Source organism: Schistocerca nitens, chromosome 8, assembly GCF_023898315.1.
Source record: "Schistocerca nitens isolate TAMUIC-IGC-003100 chromosome 8, iqSchNite1.1, whole genome shotgun sequence".
Taxonomy (NCBI): Eukaryota; Metazoa; Arthropoda; class Insecta; order Orthoptera; family Acrididae; genus Schistocerca; species Schistocerca nitens.
In genome coordinates this window covers 209,736,360-209,762,905 of record NC_064621.1, presented here as the reverse complement: position 1 = coordinate 209,762,905, position 26,546 = coordinate 209,736,360, and the positions used below count along the sequence as shown (strand labels likewise).

The window sequence follows — 26,546 nt, the reverse complement described above, 5'->3', positions numbered from 1 at the left end:
GGCAGCTCTCTGTTTGCAATGTTTCTCCATTACCGACGCCAATTTGAAGGCTTTGTATACGGCAGCTAGCTGTCGGAACTTCATTGAACTATAGACGCTGAAGCAGGACTATTCCACGATGTCTCACAACAAATGCCTCATTTTTTCAACCGAAATTCGGTCAGAAGAAAATGTGTTGCATTACTTGTTGAACGCCCTCGTCGATCCATTTGGACCTCTTTGTTGCATTCTAGTCTCCCTCTGCAATTTTTACCCCTAGCGCTTCCTTCTATCAGCAAACTGATGATTCCTTGATGCCTCAGATGCGTATTCTCAACATACCCTTCTTCTATGTTGTGCCATAAATTTCTTTTTGCCGCTGTTCAGATCAGTACGTCCTCATTAGTTATTCGACCTATCCACCTACTCTACAGCATTCTCCGGTAGCACCACTAAGGCAAGTAGTCCTCGCTTTGAAGGACTTTAAAATCTCGCCGCCTACTGCGTGCAGTGCTCTCTCCCGAAGTGGCAACGCCTGGCGGCTGTTGTCACGCCGCGAGACTTACAGTGGCTGCTGGAGCTGGAGTCTTTCCTCTCGTGGCGTGCAATGAAACGGGAGTCACTAGCAGTATGGGTCTACCCGTTAGCAGTTGTGTTGATAGCTTTTCTTCCTACTTCAATCGCTGAGGTTGAAGCGACAGTTCCCATCGGGCCGTCGTGTGCAGGAGTGTGGATTAACAAGCTATTTAGTATTCATCTAGAAGTGCAAGTAGTTTTGAGACGTTTCTGTCTGCTGCCAGATGGCTTGATCACTCACTTGTGAAGTGTGAAAGCACTGAATAGAGTCGGTCACATCCTAGCAGCTGTGGTTTAGTGTTTTTCTTCGTGCTGCAGGCACTGACAAGCTGACCTCCGAATGGTTTTGCGGTGAGTTTGGTGAGCGGCTGTGTTCCTGGTAGATGAAGGTGTCACGTCTTTGGAAATTGATCCTGGCTTGCTTTGATGTTTCCGCAACGACGTGTGGTTGGTGTTTTAGGACAGGACAGTACGGAAAAAAATTTGGAAATTTGTGGTAAGATCTTATGGGACCAAACTGCTGAGGTCGTCGGTCCCTAAGCTTACACTCTAATTAATCTAACTTAAAGTAACTTACGCTAAGGACGACACACACACCCATGCCCGAGTGAGGACTCGAACCTCCGACGGGGGGAGCCACGCGGACCATGGCAAGATGCCTCAGACCGCGCGGCTACCCTCGCGGCTGGACAGTACGTTTTGTGTGCGAACCGTGTTGAGGATCAGTTACCAGTAGTCCTTCTATCTGGTGCTTTACACATTCAATTTTCTACTCAGATCTCTGAGTTTGTGCAGTTTGATTGAAATCCTGTATTGGTTTTCTGTTTCAGTGACTCTGTGATTCATTTAGGAAACTACAAGTCTTGCTAGTGTACTGTGTGGAATAGCAAGCAACCGTAGTTGAATCCGTTTAGTTCCCTGCAGTTTATCCGTGTTACCTTGTAAGGTGAAGTAAATTTTCTAGTTTATTTTTGATAGTCGATGAGAGTTGTGTCAATTCTTTATTTGTTCGATGAGCCTTACTTCATACTTCTACACTGGACGCTTTTCAGACAGATGTATTTAATAGTCGATATGTTACGCCACAGAGTTTCTGAGTTCAAGCAGTGTGATCTTTGGCTGTCCGTAGTTCGTCGTCGCCTGTGTACCATTCGGGTGCATTAAGTGAAAGAGTCTGGTGCCGTTTACTCTAATGAGTGGTTTGGGAGAATAACAGATACAGAGATGTAGAGTGCTGGTCACATTAATGAGCAGTTTGGGAGAATAACACATACAGAATTGCAGATGCAGAGGATGTTGGTGTTTGGAAATGTTGTTTTGTAAAGTTTGATTTTATAAGTTTGATTTTATAAGTTTGAAGATATTCAGGTAATGTTACAGTTGCATTGCTTACTGGAGTTTGAGAAAGGCAAATTTTCGGTGTGATTTTTCTTTATTGATTCAGGTCGGTTAGTTTGATTGTAGAGACGAGATTAAACAAAATTGTCTGCTCATAATTAATAGCGGCTGCGCCACTGCTGTCTGAATTGCCACTTGGTCGGGTGTTTCCCTGTACGGATGGTCCGATTACGTGTGGTGCGCCGAGGCCATATCCGTGGCGAGTATTATTTGACTGGTTGTATTTATGAACTTAAATTTTGTTAGCCGAGTTTAACGAAGTTTTCTTAATGTTGTTGGTTGTTTTTCCTAAATGGGGTTTCGATTGCAAGTTCGCCGGAACACCTCAATTCAGTTCTTCCCTGTGCTGATCAGTGCCTTGTTTGTGTTGATTAATGTCAATTGATTGTAAGGAGGAATGTACGCTCATTATCGAGGTTGTCTACTTTGCTCAGTGGGCATCCCGAGCTGTTAACAGCAAAACACTACAGCGAGAGCTGTTCTCATTCTACCAGTGATAAATCAGGCGTCAGTGCGCTGACTATTTGCATGGTTACCGCCGTGTGCTTTTACTGTCAGTGTTGGCCGGATAAAGCTTGTTATAAGGGTGCTGTTCCCTCTGTTTACTGAAAATGTATATAAGTTACGGCTAGTGCCGTCTTCGAAAAACAGTGTCATTTTACGGTCCTTTGTAAATAATATCCTACGACAAACGGCCACTGCCTTAATTGTGCGTTACGCCATTTTCGTTATTGAACACTCTAGGTTAACAGTCGGGTTGGGTGTAGTTTAGTAAGCGTGCACTAGTGTGCCTACTACTTTGTAACAACCATTACTACTAACAGGGTACGCGGTATCTCACTTCTGACAGCTTTATCCAAAATTCTTGAAAAAGTAATGTATTCAAGAGTAGTAACACGTATTTGTAAAAATGAAGTACTAACAGAATGTCGGTTTGGTTTTCAGAAACGCTTTTCAACAGAAAATGCTATATATGCTTTCGCTGATCAAATATTAAATGCAATGAATAACCGAACATCACCAATTGGGATATTTTGTGATCTCTCAAAGGCTTTTGATTGTGTGACTCACGAAATTCTTCTAGATAAGATTAGGTATGGTGGTATCAGTGGGACAGTGCACAAATGGTTTAATTCATTCTTAACTGGAAGAATGCAGGAGGTTGAAATTAACAGTACAGATAGTCTACAAAAACCAGCGGAGTCCCCTAACTGGGGAGGTATCAAGAATGGTGTCCCACAGGGTTCAGTCTTGGGTCCCTTAATATATATTAACGACTTGCCACTCTATATTCATGAAGATGCAAAGTTAGTTTTTTTTTTTTTTTTGCTGATGATACAAGCATAGTAATCACGCCCAAGAAGCAAGAATCAGCTGAGGAAATTGCAAATAATGTCTTTCAGAAAATTATTAAGTGGTTCTCTGCAAATGGACTCTCATTAAATTTTGAGAAAACACAGTTTATACAATTCTGTACAGTAAATGGCATAACACCATTGATAAATATAGACTATGAACGGAAATCTGTTGCTAAGGTAGAATACTCAAAATTTCTGGGTGTGTGCACTGATGAGAAATTGAATTGGAAGAAACACATCGATGATCTGCTGAAACGGCTAGGTTCAGCTACTTATGCTATGAGTGTTATTGCAAATTTTGGTGATAAACATATCAGTAAATTAGCCTACTATGCCTATTTTCATTCACTGCTTTCATATGGCATCATATTTTGGGGCAATTCGTCATTAAGAGAGAAAGTATTCATTGCACAACAGTGTGTAATCAGAATAATAGCTGGAGACCACCCAAGATCACCTTGCTGACATTTATTTAAGGAGCTCGGTATATTCACAGTACCTTCGCAATACATATATTCACTTATGAAATTTGTCATTAATAACCTATCCCAATTAAAAAATAACAGCGAAGTGCATAGCTAGCTACAACACTAGAAGAAAGGACGATATCCACTATTCTGGATTATATCTCACTTTGGCACAGAAAGGAGTGAATTATGATGCCACAAAAATCTTTGGTCATTTCCCAAATAGTATTAAAAGTCTGACAGATAGCCAACAAACATTTAAAAGCAAATTAAAAGAATTTCTAAATGGTTCAAATGGCTCTGAGCACTATGGGACTCAACTGCTGAGGTCATTAGTCCCCTAGAACTTAGAACTAGTTAAACCTAACTAACCTAAGGACATCACAAACATCAATGCCCGAGGCAGGATTCGAACCTGCGACCGTAGCGGTCTTGCGGTTCCAGACTGCAGCGCCTTTAACCGCACGGCCACTTCGGCCGGCTAATTTCTGAATGACAATTCCTTATGCTCAATAGATGAATTCTTATATATGAAGTAGTAACTGTAAGAAAAAAGAAAATAATTAATTAATTTTTTATGTAAAGAAAACTTACGTTAAAGTGACACGTTCCACATCATTACGAAATGTCGTATTCATGATCTATGGAACAACGATTAATGTATGTATGTAGGACACTAGGAAAGTTTTGCAATACAGCTTTATTAATTTAATTTTTACGAAGTGCTTTCCACCATATTGAATATACCTCTCCAATCTCGAAACCAGTCTCTAAACCAGTTCTCCCAAGTTTCTGATGTTTCTGTTGAGAGTAAGGCACACTCGTTGCCTCAAGCCCTCAGGAGATCCTCATCACTTGAAAACTACATTTTCACACGCGGGAACAGTACATTGTCACAAGGAGCAAGGCCTGGACTGTAAGAAGGGTGCTCAAGATGTTTCAGTCCTGTATCCCGCAAATATTCGATGCACGTTTTGGTGCGATGAGCTGGAGCGTTGTCGTGATGGAGAAACCAAGTGTCCGTTCTTGACTTCGGTCGCACATGCTTCAAAGACTGGATGACTTTGGGCAGGCACTGTTCAGTGTACCACTTAGCTTTGACTGTCTTGTGTGTCCAAAATAACACTCTCCACATTTCCACTCGATTTGAAAAAAAAATGGCTATCGTTTTCTTCTTTATTGATCGGGATTTTCTTAAAGTTACGATTATGTCGTCATCTTCAAAGACCAGAACTTTGCTTTGAGTCTTAGTCAGCACGTCATAATAGTACAGCCAAGTCTCATCACCTGTCACGATTTTATTCACAAACTGAGACTGTCCCTTAGAAAACTTCTTTAACATCTCCCGGCACCAAGTCAAACGTCGTTTCATCTGCTCATCTGTCAGTCTGTGCGGCACCCAGAGACAACAAAGTTTCCTTACTTGAAAATGATCCTGCAGAATAGAACGAATTTCTGGTGCATTTATTTCTAAGCTATCCTCTATCTGCTTGTAGGTCACTCGCCTATCTTCGTCTAGCACTTTCCTCATAGCATCAATGTTTTCCACAGTACCTGACGATCGTGGCATTCCCGATCTCTCAGCTTCCTCCAGAGTCAAACTTCCTCTTTGGAATTCTCTGTACCACCTGAATACAGTTGCACAATGTGGACACACATCAAGGAGTGCAAAAGTCATTTCTTCAAAGCACTAGTCTATGTTTAAATCACGCGTGAATTTGTACCGCAAAACTGCCCGAATCTCACTTCGTGACCACGATGCCATAGCAAGCACTTCGAACTAACCCTGCTAATGAACGACTGCGTCCACAGACTTGGCACAGCGGCTACAATGCAAGTCCAAGTATTCTCAGAACACAGCAACAATCGTCCTCCTATGACTTATTGTTTCGTCGTACTGTTAAACTTTCCTAGTACCTTTGTATGTAACTACACTCCTGGAAATTGAAATAAGAACACCGTGAATTCATTGTCCCAGGAAGGGGAAACTTTATTGACACATTCCTGGGGTCAGATACATCACATGATCACACTGACAGAACCACAGGCACATAGACACAGGCAACAGAGCATGCACAATGTCGGCACTAGTACAGTGTATATCCACCTTTCGCAGCAATGCAGGCTGCTATTCTCCCATGGAGACGATCGTAGAGATGCTGGATGTAGTCCTGTGGAACGGCTTGCCATGCCATTTCCACCTGGCGCCTCAGTTGGACCAGCGTTCGTGCTGGACGTGCAGACCGCGTGAGACGACGCTTCATCCAGTCCCAAACATGCTCAATGGGGGACACATCCGGAGATCTTGCTGGCCAGGGTAGTTGACTTACACCTTCTAGAGCACGTTGGGTGGCACGGGATACATGCGGACGTGCATTGTCCTGTTGGAACAGCAAGTTCCCTTGCCGGTCTAGGAATGGTAGAACGATGGGTTCGATGACGGTTTGGATGTACCGTGCACTATTCAGTGTCCCCTCGACGATCACCAGTGGTGTACGGCCAGTGTAGGAGATCGCTCCCCACACCATGATGCCGGGTGTTGGCCCTGTGTGCCTCGGTCGTATGCAGTCCTGATTGTGGCGCTCACCTGCACGGCGCCAAACACGCATACGACCATCATTGGCACCAAGGCAGAAGCGACTCTCATCGCTGAAGACGACACGTCTCCATTCGTCCCTCCATTCACGCCTGTCGCGACACCACTGGAGGCGGGCTGCACGATGTTGGGGCGTGAGCGGAAGACGGCCTAACGGTGTGCGGGACCGTAGCCCAGCTTCATGGAGACGGTTGCGAATGGTCATCGCCGATACCCCAGGAGCAACAGTGTCCCTAATTTGCTGGGAAGTGGCGGTGCGGTCCCCTACGGCACTGCGTAGGATCCTACGGTCTTGGCGTGCATCCGTGCGTCGCTGCGGTCCGGTCCCAGGTCGACGGGCACGTGCACCTTCCGCCGACCACTGGCGACAACATCGATGTACTGTGGAGACCTCACGCCCCACGTGTTGAGCAATTCGGCGGTACGTCCACCCGGCCTCCCGCATGCCCACTATACGCCCTCGCTCAAAGTCCGTCAACTGCACATACGGTTCACGTCCACGCTGTCGCGGCATGCTACCAGTGTTAAAGACTGCGATGGAGCTCCGTATGCCACGGCAAACTGTCTGACACTGACGGCGGCGGTGCACAAATGCTGCGCAGCTAGCGCCATTCGACGGCCAACACCGCGGTTCCTGGTGTGTCCGCTGTGCCGTGCGTGTGATCATTGTTTGTACAGCCCTCTCGCAGTGTCCGGAGCAAGTATGGTGGGTCTGACACACCGGTGTCAATGTGTTCTTTTTTCCATTTCCAGGAGTGTACTATGAATTTTGGTTCTTAATTGTTAAGTGCATTATTTCCTTTAGATTTAATTTTTATTGAGGCTAGAATTTTATTTTCTTCAAGTGTTCAGTTAGTTGTCACCAGTCAATGTATTTCTGATCCAATCTTGTAATCGTTAGTTAATTGCATGTTTTATTTGGTACATTTTAAATACGAAAGTGGCCAAGCTGATGGTCTGTTACTAGAAGTCGAAGGAAGTTAAAAGTGTTCAGTAGATCACATTGCTTATTCAGATCTCTGTTTCAGAACAAGAGCACATGTGCTTCCATTTATCTTCCATCCTCAGCAATTCAGCAGTTCGCGCCGTCAGTGTTACCTACGCTGCACTGGTCGATATGGGTCAAGTTCTCTCAGCATCGTCTGATTTAATGCGACTACATTACTACTGTTTTACATTATCTGATGTTCACCTTACTCGTTTTGAAGACACTATCCGTTCCGTTCAAATGCTCTTCCAAGTCGTTTGCCCTCTCTGACAGAACTACACTACTGACCATTAAAATTGCTACACCAAGAAGAAATGCAGATGATAAACGGGTATTCAATGGACAAATATATTATACAAGAACTGACATGTGATTACATTTTCACGCAAATTGGGTGCATAGCTCCTGAGAAATCAATACCCAGAACAACCACCTCTGGCCGTAATAACGGCCTTGATACGCTTGGGCATTGAGTCAAACAGAGCTTGGATGGCGTGTACAGGTACAGCTGCCCATGCAGCTTCAACACGATACCACAGTTCATTAAGAGTAGTGACTAGCGTATTTGACGAGCCAGTTGCTCGGCCACCATTGACCAGACGGTTTCAATTGATGAGAGATTTGGAGAATGTGCTGGCCAGGGCAGCAGTCGAACATTTTCTGTATCCAGGACCTGCAACATGCGGTCGTGCATTATCCTGCTGAAATGTAGGGTTTCGCAGGGATCGAATGAAGGTTAGAGCCACGGGTCGTAACACATCTGAAATGTAACGTCAATGTGAAGTCAATGTGATCAAGAAGTGACCGAGACGTGTAACCAATGGCACCCCATACCATCAGGCCGGGTAATACGCCAGTATGGCGATGACGAATACACGCTTCCAACGTGCGTTCTCCGCGATTTCGCCAAACACGGATGCGACCATCATGATGCTGTAAACAGAACCTTGATTCATTCGAAAAAATGACGTTTTGCCATTCGTGCATCCAGGTTTGTCGTTGAGTACACCATCGCAGGCGCTCCTGTCTGTGATGCATCGTCAAGTGTAACCGCAGCCATGGTCTCCGAGCTGATAGACCATGCTGGTGCACACGTCGTCGAACTGTTCGTGCAGATGGTTGTTGTCTTGCAAACGTCCCCATATGTTGACTCAGGCTGGTCCCGGCGGAGGTTCGAATCCTCCCTCGGGCATGGGTGTGTATGTTGTTCTTAGCATAAGTTAGTTTAAGTAGTGTGTAAGCTTAGGGACTGATGACATTAGCAGTTAAGTCCCATAGGATTTCACACACATTTGAACATTTGTTGACTCAGCTGCACGATCCATTACAGCGATGCGGATAAGATGCCTGTCATCTCGACTGCTAGTGATACGAGGGCGTTGGGATCCAGCACGCGTTCCGTATTACCCTCCTGAACCGACTGATTCCGTATTCTGCTAACAGTCATTGGATCTAGACCAACGCGAGCAGCAATGTCGCGATATGATAAACCGTAATCGCGATAGGCTACAATCCGACCTTTATCAAAGTCGGAAACTTGATGGTACGCATTTCTCCTCCTTACACGAGGCATCAGAACAACGTTTCACCAGGCAACGCCGGTCAACTGCTGTTTGTGTATGAGAAATCGGTTGGAAACTTTCCTCATGTCAGCACGTTGCAGGTGTCGCTACCGGTGGCAACCTTGTGTGAATGCTCTGAAAAGCTAGTCATTTGCATATCACAGCATCTTCTTCCTGTCGGTTAAATTTCGCGTCTGTAGCACGTCATCTTCCTGGTGTAGCAATTTTAATGGCCAGTAGTGTACAATGTCATCAGGAAACCTCAAAGTTCGCATTTCTTGTCCGTGAACATTAATTCCATTACCAACTTTTTATTTGGTTTCCTTCACAGCTTGCTCACTGTACAGATTGAATAACAGATGGGATGGACTTCAACCATGGCTTATTCCCTGCTCGATCACTGCCTCCCTTTCACGTCCTTAGACTCTTATAACTGCATTATGTTTTTGTACAAATTGTAGATAACGTTTAGCTCCCTGCATTTTATCCCTGTTACCTTGTAAGGTGAAGTAAATTCTCTAATTTATTTTTGATAGTCGATGAGAATGGTGTCAATTCTTTTTTTGTTCGATGAGTCATACTTCATACCTGTGCTCTGAACATTTTTCAGACAGATGTATTTAATAGTCGATATGTTACGCCACAGAGTTTCTGAGTTCAAGCAGTGTGATCTTTGGCTGTCAGTAGTTCGTCGTCGCCTGTGTACCATTCGGGTGCATTAAGTGAAAGAGTCTGGTGTCGGGCACACTAATGGGCGGTTTGGGAGAATTACAGATACAGAGATGCAGAGGATGTTGGTGTTTGGAAATGTTGTTTTGTAAAGATTGATTTTAGAAGTTTGAAGATATTCAGGTAATGTTAGAGTTGCATTGCTTGCTCGAGTTTGAGAAAGGCAAATTTTGGGCACGATTTTTCTTTATTGATTAGAGTCGGTTAGTTTGATTGTCGAGACGAGATTAAACAAAATTATCTGCTTATATGGCTTGGACTCAGTCATAGAATCACCACTCATTTACCATTTCATTAACGAGTTACATGGCAGAGCTATACTTTTTGTAAGAAGTGAATTCTGTAAAGATAGCTATAATCGGTTAAAATCAGTTACATAATACAGTTTTTTAAATGCTTTTTTCTTATATCTCATTTAGCAGGTTCCGCTTCTTTCACCGTCTCCGTACTAAAGTTTTATTTTGTGATAGAATTTTAGGTTTCCCGTGAGTTCCCTAAATCAATTCAGGCAAATTCCGGGATGCTTCCTTTGTAAGGGCACGACCAACTTCCTTCCCCATCCTTCCCTAATCCGGCGACCGATGACATCGTTGTTTGGTCCCCGACCCCGGATGAACCAACCATGTAATAGAATGTCACCGCATTGCACATAGCGGAACACAATTACTTATAGCTTAAAGTATGAAATGTTTAGTATAGTTGTTTTTCCTTGCATTGCGCTTGAGCAAGATTTTCTATACCATGTTTGTTACTGCGCTGCATTCTAGCGTTCGCCACTTTAGAGAAGTACCAAGTTTCTGTTGCCACAAGGTAGCTCAGGAAAGTTTTTTAGGGCCAGTTTGACATCAATGTTAGGACACAGTAAGATCACTTACACTCAAGCACTGCATTACAAATTTTTATCAGCGTCAGTTCTGTTAAATTTTAGTCCACATCTCATTTTATTTTTCAGACATGCTCACTCCTGCGGTGCTCCGTTACATGACATGTGTCATTCAATGCTCGAAATTTACTCAGTTTGGGTACGTAAATTTGCAGGACATTTTAATAGAAGCATTTCGGCCATTTATTCCTTCAAAGTTCAGCTTAAATCCGGACAAATTTCAATTTGAACCTCCCGTCATATCGTAGTTCCGCCGGAGGTCGCAATTGGCGTTCTTAAAAGCCATAGGCACCTAGTAAACAGTCAGAACCTCAAAATGGTCCAGATGTTACAGACAAGTACCGAGTACAACCAAAGAGCCGCGATTATCGAAAGTCTTCGCACTGGGCGTTCACCCACTGAAATAGTTCGATTCTTCGGGTGACCGAGATCAACTGTTTACGATGCGGTGGCCAAGCAAAATGCTTCGGAGTCTGGGGAAGGTTCCGCTAACCTGTGATGGAAACCTCATTCGAGGAAACGGGTGTCACGAACTGCAGCAGTCATCAAAAAGGCTCAGGCGCTGATTTTGGAGACCCGGAGCAATCGTTGAGGAAATTATCGTCAGTATTGAATGTCAGCGAGCGAACAATGCGTCGGATGGCAGAGGAGGGTCTCATAAGTCATTTAGAACAAAATTGGCTCTCGGATAACGATGACATGTTCTGGCCGAAGGAAATCTGGCCCCCGAATAGCGATGAGTTGACCCCTCTCGACTACTACATTTGGAGCATAGTCGAAAGAGTTATCGATAAGACGAGTCACCATAATATCGCATCTCTATGCACTGTTACCGAAGCAGAATTCGCGAATGTGGACAGCGCTGTATTAAAGAATGCGTGCGATCGCTTCAGGACAAGATTGGAGGTGGTCATTGCGGCTGAAGGGTGCTACGTCGAGCATGTTAACTCTTGAAAAATACCACTACTTATATGTGAAAGGATTTTTATTTTCATTTGTATGTTTTTTAAACAAATTTGCTTTAAAACAGAAGTTTCATTTGTCCGGGTTTAAGCGTCGCACCCTGTCCATTGACCGTGACCGGGCCAAATATCTCAACGAAATAAGCATCAAACGAAAAAAACTACAAAGAACGAAACCCGTCTAGCTTGAAGGGCGCTATGGTTGCCGCTGCCATAAGTCAAACGGATATGAACTGCGTTTTTTTTAATAGGAACCTCCATTTTTTATTATATATTCGTGTAGTACGTAAAGAAATATGAATATTTTAGTTGGACCACTTTTTTCGTTTTGTGATAGATGGCGCTGTAATAGTCACAAACGTATAAGTACGTGGTATCACGAAATATTCCGCCAATGCGGACGGTTTTTGCTTCGTGATACATTACCCGTGTTAGAATGAACCGTTTACCAATTGCGGAAAATGTCGATATCGTGTTGATGTATGGCTATTGTGATCAAAATACCCAACGGGCGTGTGCTACGTATGCTGCTTGGTATCCTGGACGACATCATCCAAGTGTTCGGACCGTTCGCCGGATAGTTACGTTACTCAAGGAAACAGGATATGTTCTGCCACATGTGAAACGTCAACCACGACCTGCAACAAATGACGATGCCCAAGTAGGTGTTTTAGCTGCTGTCGCGGCTTATCCGCATATCAGTAGCAGACAAATTGCGTGAGAATCGGGAATCTCAAAAACGTCGGTGTTGAGAATGCTACATCAATATCGATTGCACCCGTACCATATTTCTATGCACCAGGAATTGCATGACGACGACTTCGAACGTCTGCCACTGGGCACAAGAGAAATTACGGGACGATGACAGATTTTTTGTACGCGTTCTATTTAGCGACGAAGCGTCATTCACCAACGGCGGTAACGTAAACCGGCATAGTATGCACTGTTACGCAACGGAAAATCCACGATGGCTGCGACAAGTGGAACGTCAGCGACCTTGGCGGGTTAATGTATGGTGCGGCATTATGGGAGGAAGGATAATGGGCCCTCATTTTATCGATGGCAATCTAAATGGTGCAGTGTATGCTGATTTCCTACGTAATGTTCTACCAATATTACTACAAGATGTTTCACTGCATGACAGAATGGCGATGTACTTCCAACATGATGGATGTCGGCACATAGCTCGGATGTGGTTGAAGCCGTACTGAATAGCATATTCATCGGATCTGACGTCCCCGGATTTCCTTCTGTGGGGAAAGTTGAAGGTTATTTGCTATCGTGATCCACCGACAACGCCTGACAACATACGTCAGCGCATTGTCAATGCATGTGCGAACAATACGGAAGGCGAACTACTCGCTGTTGAGAGGAAAGTCGTTACACGTATTGCCAAAATGCATTGAGGTTGACGGACATCATTTTGAGCATTTATTGCATTAATGTGGTATTTACCGGTAATCACGCTGTAACAGCATGCGTTCTCGGAAATGATAAGGTCACAAAGGTACATGTATCACATTGGAACAAACGAAATAAAATGTTCAAACGTACCTACGTTCTGTATTTTAATTTAATAAACCTACCTGTTACCGTACCGTTCGTCTAAAATTGTGAGCCATACGTTTGTGAATATTACAGCGCCATCTATCACAAAGCGAAAAAAGTGGTCCATCGGAAACATTCATATTTCTTCCCGTACTACACAAATATGTAATAAAAAATGGGGGTTCCCATTTTTTAAAAAAACGCAGTTGATATCCGTTTGACTTATGGCAGCGCCATCTAGCGGGCCAACCATAGCGCCATCCGGTTTCCCCCTTTAAACTAGACAAGTTTCGTTCTTTGTAGTTTTTTCGTTTGACGCTTATTTCGTGAGATATTTGGCCCGGTCACGATCAATGGACCACCCTGTAGAGTTTCACATGATAGCTTCTTCAGTATACAGATTTAGATTTTTTAATTACTTTTAGTAAAAGTTATTTGGTATAAAGTTACACAATTTAAGATGGATTGGGCGACTCTTTTCATGAGATACCGTTTACGTTAGCATACCACTTGCATTGCTCATTTGAAAAGAACGTTCACATTACACTACATACAACACGCAAATTAAGAATAGGAGACCATTATACAAAGCAAAACAAATAAAACAGTTACAAAGTTCAGAATTTCAACGAGCCTACTCTAGTCAACAATGTTAGAGGTTTTCTCTAAGTCAGCAAACGCTACAAATGTGGTTTGTGTTTCTCTTATCCTATCTTCTAAGATCAGTCGTAGAGAAAGTAGGGTCCTGCGCGTTCTTACATTTCCCTGGAGCACAAACCGTTCTTCCGTAATGTTAGCCTCAATCATTTTTTTCTTCAATCTACTGTAAATAAACGTGCCAACATTTTTTAACCATGACTTTCTGAATTGGTAGTTAGTTAACTTTCATAACTGTCAGCATCCGCCATTTTTTTGATTTGTAATTGTTACACTCTCCTCGAAGTTTGAGATAATTTCACCTCTGTCATGCTCGAGAAGCGCTCAGTAAGTAATGCAGCACATTTTTTGCTGAACGCAGGTTTGTTTTACTCAGGGTTCCAATAGACCATACTATTCCCCTCTCTTGTGGCTGCAAAACTCTATTTTTCAATACAATCTCTGTTCAATGCGACAGCCTTAGGCCACCTTACTAGGAGAGCCTATATGCCCGCATATTACCACTCTACAGGTCAACGCCGGAGCCAACATCTTGCTGTCTCAATAATATCGCCATCATCCACGTATTGCTTCCCGTGGAGTGCATCCTTCTTTGGGACAAACAGACAGAAGTTGGAAGGTGCAAGATCCGGGCTGTAGGGTGGAAGAGAACGAACAGTCATCGTCCAACGACTCACCGTGCTTTTGTTCACTGCCAGGTCTCCATACACACTCTGCAACCGCGTATAAATATCTGCGATGTTCTAGTTATCTGGTAAAAGAAACTTCCGGATTCCTGATATTCACGGCACACTCGTGAAATGGTCGTACGAGAAAATCCCCACTTCATCGCTACCTCAGAGATGCTGTGTCAGATAGCTAGTGCGCCGACTTTAACACCACGTTCGAACTCACTTAAATCTTAAAAATCTGTCATTGTATCAGCCTTAACCGATCTAACAACTGCGCCAGTCACTTGTTACCTTACATAGGCGTTGCCGATCACAGTACCGTTTCCTGCCTATTTACATATCTCTGTATTTGAATATGTATGCCTATACCAATTTCTTTGGCGCTTCAATATATTAACTAATGTAATCTTAGTGTTCAGTACTGTCATAACTTATTTTTAACCCTCCCCCTCCGTAACGTAGCGGTAGCGTTATCGCTAGAGGTCTGCGCGAATAACAAAAGTGCAATCCGCATCCGCCCCGCATCCGCACGGTCCTATTACGCAACCGCATCCGCAGCAATTAATCCGCATCCGCAAGTTCCTTATCCGCATATATTTAAGTTTTGAATCAGTAATTAATAATAATAGTAGTACTTAGAATTATGGTATGTAATGACAGTTATTGTTAGGGTGCCATTTCTGCGACAACTTAACTACTTTTGACTTCTTAAATCACAGGTAATGCTCTATACCTTCTCTAAAGCAGACCATTCCAAACAGGAAAGCATTGGAGCTCCGGAGCACACACAGTAGCGGCTCGGATCTCGTGAGATTGGAAACGCTATTTAAAAAAATAAAATTCAATGTAATAGTATTAAATGATGAAAATAGGTGTATAGAAACAATTATATTTCGCTGCTCTTGTGCCAATGCAGCTGAAAATGACGATGGTTTTAAACTGTTACTAGCACATTGCATCATTTACCGACAGTTTTTTGTACTCACTACTTGGATGTGTCAAATTTTGGAGCCATTCATGTCAGCTGATGATTATATTATAGCTTACGCGTTCAGTCTTCGTCATTTCCAGGTGAAAATATTTACAGTATTAGACCTTCACTGCAAAACGCTGGCGCAGCTGTGAAAAAGTTAAACTGCCAGCAATAATTGACGTTGTCTGGAAGAAATAACTCGTCTTCCGAAGAGTGACAACAAAATCAGTGGTTATAGAAATTAGGAGTGGTTGGATGAGGTAGCAGTTCCTTAGCACTCACTGCACCGTACTTGGCCCCCACATCAATAAGAAACTGTGCCGTCTCGAGAAACCCAGATCCACACGCAACTTCGAATGGTAAAATGTCTTTGCTGACAAGATTGATAAGTTTTTCTGTCGCGGCTGTCTTCAAACTTGGCGGAACTTCAGGAACTTTCACGTCTCTCTTGGTATTTAAATAAGTAATTATGCTAGTTTGTCGAACCTCTCACGAATGTTTTAGCATATTTGAAGTTCCACTTTTGTGTCCAGTGTAGGAATATACTTTTTTTACATGCAAAACAAGCCACTATATCTTTTATCTTTTCGTTGCCATCAAATACGTCTGCGAATTTCTTCCAAATTGGCGATTTCAATTTGTTTTCCTTCACTAATGTACAATCACCTTTTTCACCTTACACGAAATTGTATCCATCGATATGGTGTTCATTTGAAGAAAGAACTCTCACTGATATTTGCTACGATGTTGTCACTCGGTCACTACAAAGCGCTAACTGAAGTCAGCGGAAAATTGCAACGGGCACCTGTCTGGTAGACAGTGGGCAGGTTTGCCACCCAGAGAGCACTTTACAGGCCACACAGAAGACACGGTCGCGGAAACGGATTAGGCGCAAGTCTCTTGGGTACAGCTACGTCGGTCGTAGCCAGGCGCTAAGGACAACAGATATCCGCTCTACCCGGGCCCTGCAAGATTCCAAGAATGTCAACAGACTTGAAGTTTTGAACTAACATTGCAACATACGTACTGGGCAGATGCCTTGCTCATTATCCGCAGGTGACCCGCAGATATCCGCGCCGGTCGCTATTTTATCCGCCAAGTAACAAATACCGCGGATATCCGCATACGCGCAGACCTCTAGTTATCGCCTACCAAGCAAGGGGGCCTGGGTTCGATTCCCGGCAGGGGACTGGGTGTTGTGTGTCATTCATCATCATTTTCATAATCATTGACTCACAAGTCGCCGATGTGGCGTCACCTAATAAAAGGACTTGCAATAAGGAGGCCGAACTCCCCCAAATGGGGCCTCCTGGCCAACAATGCCATACGATCATTTCATTTCATTTTTCATTATTGTTGTTGTTGTTGTGGTCTTCAGTCCTGAGACTGGTTTGATGCAGCTCTCCATGCTACTCTATCCTGTGCAAGCTTCTTCATCTCCCAGTACCTACTGCAACCTACATCCTTCTGAATCTGCTTAGTGTATTGATCTCTTGGTCTCCCTCTACGATTTTTACCCTCCACGCTGCCCTCCAATACTAAATTGGTGATTCCTTGATGCCTCAGAACATGTCCTACCAACCGATCCCTTTTTCTAGTCAAGTTGTGCCACAAACTTCTCTTCTTCCCAATCCTATTCAATACCTCCTCATTAGTTACGTGATCTACCCACCTTATCTTCAGCATTCTTCTGTAGCACCACATTTCGAAAGCTTCTATTCTCTTCTTGTCCAAACTGGTTATCGTCCATGTTTCACTTCCATACATGGCTACATTCCATACAAATACTTTCAGAAACGACTTCCTCACACTTAAATCTATACTCGATGTTAACAAATTTCTCTTCTTCAGAAACGATTTCCTTGCCATTGCCAGTCTACATTTTATATCCTCTCTACTTCGACCATCATCAGTTATTTTACTCTCTAAATAGCAAAACTCCTTTACTACTTTAAGTGTCTCATTTCCTAATTTAATCCCCTCAGCATCACCCGATTTAATTTGACTACATTCCATTATCCTCGTTTTGCTTTTGTTGATGTTCATCTTATATCCTCCTTTCAAGACACTGTCCATTCCGTTCAACTGCTCTTCCAAGTCCTTTGCTGTCTCTGACAGAATTACAATGTCATCGGCGAACCTCAAGTTTTTACTTCTTCTCCATGAATTTTAATACCTACTCCGAATGTTTCATTTGTTTCCTTTACTGCTTGCTCAATATACAGATTGAATAACATCGGGGAGAGGCTACAACCCTGTCTCACTCCTTTCCCAACCACTGCTTCCCTTTTATGCCCCTCGACTCTTATAACTGCCATCTGGTTTCTGTACAAATTGTAAATAGCCTTTCGCTCCCTGTATTTTACCCCTGCCACATTCAGAATTTGAAAGAGTGTATTCCAGTTAACGTTGTCAAAAGCTTTCTCTAAGTCTACAAATGCTAGAAACGTAGGTTTGCCTTTTCTTAATCTTTCTTCTAAGATAAGTCGTAAGGTTAGTATTGCCTCACGTGTTCCAACATTTCTACGGAATCCAAACTGATCTTCCCCGAGGTCCGCTTCTACCAGTTTTTCCATTCGTCTGTAAAGAATTTGCGTTAGTATTTTGCAGCTGTGACTTATTAAACTGGTAGTTCGGTAATTTTCACATCTGTCAACACCTGCTTTCTTTGGTATTGGAATTATTATATTCTTCTTGAAGTCTGTGGGTATTTCGCCTGTCTCATACATCTTGCTCGCCAGATGGTAGAGTTTTGTCATGACTCAAATTGTCAAATGCTGTATACGTACCGGTATTACTCAAAAGATATACTTTTTTTGACTGGGCAGACGGTTCTGGCGCTGCAGTCCGGAACCGCGGGACTGCTACGGTCGCAGGTTCGAATCCTGCCTCGGGCATGGGTGTGTGTGATGTCCTTAGGTTAGTTAGGTTTAAGTAGTTCTACGTTCTAGGCGACTTATGACCTAAGATGTTGAGTCCCATAGTGCTCAGAGCCATTTGAACCATTTTTTTGACTGGGCAGAAAATACCCCACATCCCAGGTTATGTGACAAAACAATATATCCCAGGTTATGCGTTAATTGTATGACTCTCCCATTCTCCACCTGGCAAGGTAAAATCTCCTCTTATTATAATTTCATCATCAAGCAATTTCATCATCAAGCAATTTGCCCTTGACATTTTCCAAGTTGTCAATTAGCTCTGCCTTTACAGCTTGAAATATTACAGAATGTACACCTGTGAGTGTTTTGAGAGGACTAGTCATCGCAGTAGCTATCACAGATTTTCCAAGGCAAGCGCTTTTCCAAATGTGGTGCCAAATTCCAGCATGGGCGCTGAAAGAAAGGCCTTTGTGTGAGATGCGAGCTCGCAGCCAGCGTTCAGGAATCTTTTGGGGGAATGCTTTAGAAATACTGCAGGGCTGGCCGACCTTGTTTATAAATAGGACGAGGTGTTTCCCGTTCGGAAGGTTGAAAGGGTTGCTATTGTTCCGGATATGCTCTGGTGCGCCATTAGGGGTAGCCGAGGCGCTTATCGGCTGCAGCAGGTAGCGGCACGTCATCTGGGAGGCCCAAGCGGGCTCTTGTACCTAGCAGGTAGCGGCGAGAATTCGCGGCGACACTGACTGATGTGGAATTACCACCAGACTTACGAATATTAAATGCGCTCACCACAGCATGCCAAACTAAAGGCATTATTTATAAAACATTCTCGGTATTCTTGCCGCGTCAGTTCTAGATAAAATCTCGAGCTTTCGACGATTACCTCCATCGTCATCGTCAGGAGCTGATTGTCTTCAGTGCTGCTATGGTAGCCTCTATATAGCCCGAAGATGGCTTCTGATTGGTCGGCTTATGATTGGTCGGCGATTACGTACTGCTGTCGCAGACGGTGTCACTGTGTGCGCCGGTGGCGCCACCGCTTCCGTTGGGACGTAAACCTTGGAAGGTCTCTGCTGCTTCTCTGCATCAAGCGCTCGTTGCCATGCACAGCTCAGATGGTATCCGCTATCGCGGTTTAAGTTCTTTTGGCTCATTCTTATTTCAACAGCCTCCTTAATAACAGAATCCCAGTACGTGGAGGCATGAGAGAGAATTTTAGTTTAATCGGGCTATATAGAGGCTACCATAGCAGCAGTGAAGACAATCAGCTCCTGACTATGACGTGGGAGGTAATCGTCGAAAGCTCGAGATTTTATCTAGAACTGACGCGGCAAGAATACCGAGAATGTTTTATACATAAGTGCCGTCGCGAAAAACTTCGTTCCCATAAAGGCATTATTTTTTAAACTTCAGTTACAGTAACGAATACTAAAAAGATATAACTTATGTTACCGTTATATTTTATGAGGTGTTACTTATTTTAAAATATAGTGTTTCATATGTTTTTCATCAGCATTTGAGCGAAATTTATTTTGTAACCCATTTATAAAAATTAATGTTAGCCAGCTGGAAGGTTGTAAAATACTGTAATGCAAGTCACTCAGACAGAGTGTTATATTAGGGGAAGGAGAACAGTGACAGCCAATAGGAAGAAAACTGAAACATTTAGTGAGGGCGAGGCATTGTCAACTGGATTTTGGTGTGAAGAATGAGGGGACTAGTGTCGGAGGCTTGGTACAATATAGAGATCTATATCTAGGATGCGGTTTTGTAAAACTCGGCGAGTTTTGATTTTCTGGGTCAAGTTGCCACATAATCAAGTTTTGGGACCTCAATCATTTCATGAGTCCATCGCGCCCTACAGTTTCCCAGCGACACTTTGAGTGTATTTGTGAATTTGGCTGTCAGCTGAAGTTTAGTGAAGTAGCTAGTGCCACTAGTACGGTTTTTTTAGTGAATAAAAAAATAAAGTTTGTAGACATTCGTTGTGTTGCTTAGCTTTTTTGTTATAAACAACTCCAGCTACGTCTCCTGATTTAAATTGCTGTTAACAGTTTTACAAATCAATTATAAATGTGTAATCTTTGTAAATAAGAATTACTTTGGAGGGGTGTGTGAGAATCCGTCACTAGGCTACATCTGACGAGCCAAAATCAGGTAAATACGATCACGCATTTACGTTCTCTTTCCCAGATACTTGCATCGAAACTAGGTTGTAGCTAGTGGGCTCCTGTTTCAGGAGGTCAATAAAAGCATCCAGTTACCGAGTTTGAGCCTCTATTAATGTTTAACTTCACATTCATAATATGTAATAACATCATTAGATGTAGTAGAAGTAGTATATGTACACTGATTCTGTGCCCTTTGTTTAAATGTATGACGTCATGCAAGTAATGTCATTGGAATAATTATGAAAAATCCGCCTCGATTGCACAAATTACCTGGTGTTTACCTAGGTTTCAGCGTGGGTAACCACGCCTTCTTCAGAACAAATATAAAACAGCTTGCCTAAATAGGCTTAGTCAAAGGCTAAAATCAACACCTACAACAGCAAGACCTCATAAAAAGTTTTTACAAATACACGGTACATATGTACCAAGTCAATAATATTACGTATCTCAACGGTGTGTGTGCTGCCTCGCCCCAGCCACCGTACGATGGTCAAAGGCTCTCCACCGAACTGAGCCACCGCAGGATGCTCACATGCGCGGCTGTCGAAATCACTGCGCATGCGCGCGCCCAGGAAACGCTCTTCTTGTGCATGGGAGCGTGATTACGAAGTTAACACGAATCAGCAAAAAGCAATGATGCGGAAATTAAGACATATTTAATAGCAACGCACGACAAACTTTGTGCACGGATGGTAAATCAGCCACAAGCTAATATGGAGGTCCTAGAATTAGGTAGAAATTACAACTAAACTAAAAAGATAGCTATGCTAAGGACGTTATTGTTAACGGATAAAACCGCACTAATATATGCAGCAGAAAGAACCATAGCCGCTATATCGCAATAATACTAAGCGGCCGACCAGGCCGTAATCAGAAGACGTTAAAGATTTATAACATACCTTGGCTCCATGATCTTATGATTACATAGAAGGTAACGAAGATACATAAAATACCTCATAAAAGCGCGCAGCAATAATAAAATACAAATGGTATTCTTCTTGGCTAACCACCCCTCAACACAGTAGGAGGGAAAACGTACCAAAATGGGGTGGGGGGGGGGGCGTCGTTACTATCCGTAAACGATCAACATCGTACGCGTGCATCAACCAACTTCCACGTCATGTAACTTAATGTGAAGAATTAAATAAGGGACCGAAACCTTCAAAGAAATTTCTATTTTTTTAATTGGAGCTGATCGTTAAGGACATCGTCTTTGGCATACTGCAGATGTTTAAAAATCTGCATTTCCTCTAAGATGTTAACTTCGTAATCCCGCTCCCAAGCATAAGAAGCGTTTCCTGGGCACGCGCATGCGCAGTGATTTCGACAGCCGCGCATGTGAGCATCCTGCGGTGGCTCAGTTCGGTGGAGAGCCTGTGACCATCGTACGTTGGCTGGGGCGAGGCACCACACACAGCGTTGAGATACGTAATATTATTGACTTGGTACATATGTACCGTGTATTTGTAAAATTTCTTTATTGGGTCTTGCTGCTGTAGGTGTTGATTTTAGCCTTTGACTATGCCTATTTAGGCAAGCTGTTTTATATTTGTTCTGAAGAAGGCGTGGTTACCCACGCTGAAACCTAGGTGAACACCAGGTAGTTTGTGCAATCGAGGCGGATTTTTCATAATTATTTCGATACTTACGATTGCTGACGCGCTGCAACGCTGGAAGTTCTTGACGTCATTGGCCTAGAGATGACATCACAAGCCAAGCTCGCCTTATCAGTGATGTCATCACTCTCATTAGTAATATTGTCCTTATCAGTCACATCCTACAGGTTAATCCCGTCCTACCTCCTCTCCCTTCCCCTGACCCTCCTCTCTCCCTCGTTCTCTCCAGCCAGTCACAACAAAGTATTAACATGAGTCGTGAAACCACAGGGGTAAAAAAATAAGGGAGTTGTCATTATGCCATAAACTTGAAGCTGAAGTCTGCCATCTTACATAGCCCAAAACATAAGGTTCACTGCATTTATAGGTGGTGGTGGTTAGTGTTTAACGTCCCGTCGACAACGAGGTCATTAGAGACGGAGCGCAAGCTCGGGTTAGGGAAGGATTGGGAAGGAAATCGGCCGTGCCCTTTCAAAGGAACCATCCCGGCATTTGCCTGAAACGATTGAGGGAAATCACGGAAAACCTAAATCAGGATGGCCGGAGACGGGATTGAACCGTCGTCCTCCCGAATGCGAGTCCAGTGCGCTAACCACTGCGCCACCTCGCTCGGTCTGCATTTATATCTCCATAGTTCACCACAGTGATACTTCCTTCTGATGTCACTCTGACATTCCCACGTCCAGTTTCTACCGTTGTGGTCGTAACCCAAAAGCATTATGCTTTTATTGTGTGGAGACGTCGTTGATCCGTTAAAAATGCCAGCTTGTTTCATTTACGGCTGTACTAATTGATCCGATCGTAATCTTAAATTTAAGGAATCACATTTCATTTGTAACTAGAGCCGTTCAAGCAGTATTTTATTTGTTTACATGAATTATGGCTGCCCTGTTTACTTTCTTTCTTGCGTTTTTAATTACTTTCCAAACTGCAAACACCCCGACTTTCAAGCGATACTGTAACTGTCCCGTCCCTGCACAACACATGGCTACGTGACCGCGCTAACTGTTGTTGGTGCAGCATTCTATGCCCTAAATTCCTCTCGCTGATAATTACGCATTCTTCACATTTCCTCCAATTTTAAAACGGTTCTGGTTAGAACAACTGGAGACAGACGTCATGAGTGTGTCACTTGTGTGTTGTGCTACCCCACCACTTATGCCTTTAGGTAATTGAACTATAGTAGCATGTAGATGCCCAACGAAGACTGTCACAGCAGAGCAGCCGAGCAGCCAACTCAAACAGACCGCTGCTCTCGGCATTTGGCGTAGCTGCCCGAGTCCTTGTCGTAGATCGTTCCTCGAAGCGCTCGAGAACCGTGTCTTCAAATGCAGCATCCCGTCGTGTTCGAGGTCTTCCAGCATCCCCGTGATATCCCGCTAAGGAGCCTGTTTCACCAACTCGCCGGTGAATTGCTGTAAATGTTTGCGGGTGTGGGTGGCATCTTGCTGCGTATCGTTCCTCATACAGCCGTCGAGCTTCATGCAAATTACTGTCGGATAGTCCATAAACAAAAACCATATCTCGTTGTTCTTCAAACGAATACTGTGCCGCCATGCCTACTGTATGACTAGATCGCAGGTGATGTGTGTGTGCTCTGAAGCGAAGCTTACGTGTGAATGCCTCTGGCGTGAGGTGGAGACAAAACAGCAAGACCTATTCGACACGTGTGCGTGTCATATTGGGGCAGTGACGGAGCAAGGGACGTTTGTATGTGTGAACCGACAACCACAGCGCTGCCTGTAAACCGACGAACAGCGCCCCCCCCCCCTCCCTCCCTCCCAATCGGAGCATGTGGCGCCGCCAAGTTTCTGTAGTTTAAAAATTGTGCCTTGTCGACATAGACAACATTAGTAAGTTTGGTTCCTACTGGCACAAGCTATCCAGGGTTAAAATTTCGTGACACAATTTTTCTTCACCCTGTGTTTATATGTGAGGGCTCCGCTACAGGTATGTTTGGGACGAGAAAGCTGCAATCTTATACTTACAGAATCCTCACATCTTACCTAACAGAGCATAGAGCCATAAAAGTACCTCTAGCCTTCTTCCAGAACTTGCGTATGTCCACCGATAAATTTCTCTTCTATCGGCAGACTGGCGCCCTTGAAACGGTACTGTATGGACCGTTCAGTGATTAAATACGGTGTTTTGCAATCGTACCTTCTTAAAAGGACAGCATAATCTATAGATATCGACGGGTGCGGCCGCTTGCCGTTTTTCTCTCTCTCGTAAGCGGCCCCAACGCGGGCGCCACGAAACTCCCATGATGTAGGATGGAACGTTGATTTATTATGTTGTAGAATATTTATTTAATGTTAATATGTTCACGCACGTGAAATAACTTTTACAACCTATTGCCATCTTTCCTGAAGCGATGTCAGCCATTAGTTTGGAAGCAGACAACTCTTGGTAGACTGTAGTAGTGCCAGCTTTGTTTCCTTGGCGTTGAGTGGCAGAGATCGACCACAGGCAAAACTTTGTCAAAGAGAATGTGAGAACATAGGGTTTAGCGAGAAGAGGTTGGTCCGGCTACCCCCTCCACCGCATACCAGAGGCTCTCAGGAGCTCCGCCATGGTAAGGCGCTGTTCTGCGAAGAAAGGGTAAACGACGTGCCTACAGCATGTCCATCTCGATTGGTAATGGAAAAAGGTATTGGAATACTAGATACTTGTGACTAACCCACTCCTTTTCAGCCCAGCGTTGAATAGGGAAACCAATGATTCCGCTCATGGTTATTTTGATTATTTTCTGTTGTATGATTTTTGTGTATTGAGAGTGGTATATGTATGTCTTTGTGTTCACGCCACGTGTTAGGCAACGTTAGGCTTGGATAGTGAAATTGTCCATCTATATGATAGGCTTAGGTAACGAACCGTGTGACTTTCAATTTATTTATGTTTGTTAGGAATTTTGGAAGGGTTTATTGATTTTTAATGTGTGTTTTCTGTGTATTACAAATAGGGGCCACGTGCTCCACGTGTGACGAACTAGTAACAAGGCAGCTACGCTCGCCTATAGAGAAACTCGAGTAGAAGCAACAGATTATTGAAATAAACTGCTACCGCCTCACGGTACAGGCATTTAAACAGTTTCAACCGTTTGATTAAAATCTTGTAAGCATGTGGAAAGCCACTTTGAACCCACGTGGTCATAGCCACCACGTGCACATGCAGCATCCTTTGATACTGGCTAAATTATAACTGAAGTTGCTATACAGTACAGAATAGGAGTGTAGAAAAGAATGCTTTATCGTCTAATGCCAAGCCGATCTCTGTCCTCACTCCATTGCATGCTGGTATTGAATCTGTGAACTAGGTGCAAGTTTCAGCTCTTGTCTATCCTGTCTTAAGTGTTTAAGTATTAAAGTTGCGGGAACATTACAAGTGGCTGATGAGATGCAATCCCGTCTGTTAAGAATCCCACCTTTCCCAGAAATAGCGTGCATGTTGCGCGCAGTTGTGTAAAATAATAAGAGGCTTCACCTTCACCTAATATTATATTAAATTAGGAGAAACATCTATGAAACAAATAAAGCAAATTTATTCAGAATAACTTCAGTATGCTATGCTTGAACAAACCCTATATCCCTCTAACAATTCTAAATATTAATGGCACAGACTGCCAATAGGTATGCTGCGTTCTATGATGGAAAACTCCTTCATTGATCCCTCCAAAAGAATCCGTTGCGCATTATTACCAATCAGGGCCTACATATCGTTAGACACTGCCATAATTGCCGGCAGTCTTGTCAGTTTCTACTCGCCGTGGACCAGCGTGTTTAATATCCACACCCATAGAGGACTGTAATACAGATGAAGGAAGTTTCTGAGAACCTTTGACAGAAAAGCAGTGAAACTAATTGCAAAATTTTTCCTTATCGTTAAAGAATGTAAAATATCCCTAAACATACCTATAAGTAAGAATAGATAATTTCCCCACAAACAGATAACTTTTAATGAAGGCAACTTCTGCCAGAATCTGTTTCAAGTAAAATACCCCCAGCGACAGTCCCTTTTCACCCTCTTCTCTGCATTCTCCGCCGAAATCTCACTGTTGCCCGCTTTCCGGGACCTTTACTGTACTTGACAACACCCTCACCGGAGAAAAACGCTTTAGGAACTAGGGAGCGACGGTCATCTCGTGCAGAATTCCAGTGACGTAGTTACCTGCTGTCAGCACTGTGTCGGCTCGGGTGTCGTGGGGTTTCCTACCGTGGGGTTTCCTACTAGCAGAGGCGCACTAAACCTGTCAGGGGCCCGGGCCGGCAAAACAAATTGAGGCTCCCCTTGCTACCCCCTCACACCCTTGTCACCACACAGGAGTTCTCCGAGAGTTTCAAACGCAAACGGAAGGATGTTCCACATTGCTTATTATCTTCATTTTGTGTCGTGATAATTTACGAGGTATAACGTTATTTTGCGTAACACTGAAAGTGACTGCTCTCGTAATCTCGTTGCTACAGGGTGTTTCAAAAATGACCGGTATATTTGAAACGGCAATAAAAACTAAACGAGCAGCGATAGAAATAC

At 43.5% G+C, this 26,546-nt stretch overlaps 1 non-coding gene across 1 annotated transcript; it reads right to left on the bottom strand.

The window, feature by feature from the left end:
- Positions 1–22,553: 22,553 nt before the first annotated feature.
- On the bottom strand, positions 22,554–22,626 carry Trnaa-cgc (transfer RNA alanine (anticodon CGC)). The gene has a single exon. It is a non-coding gene; the product is annotated as a tRNA-Ala (tRNA).
- Between the last annotated feature and the right edge of the window lie 3,920 nt (positions 22,627–26,546).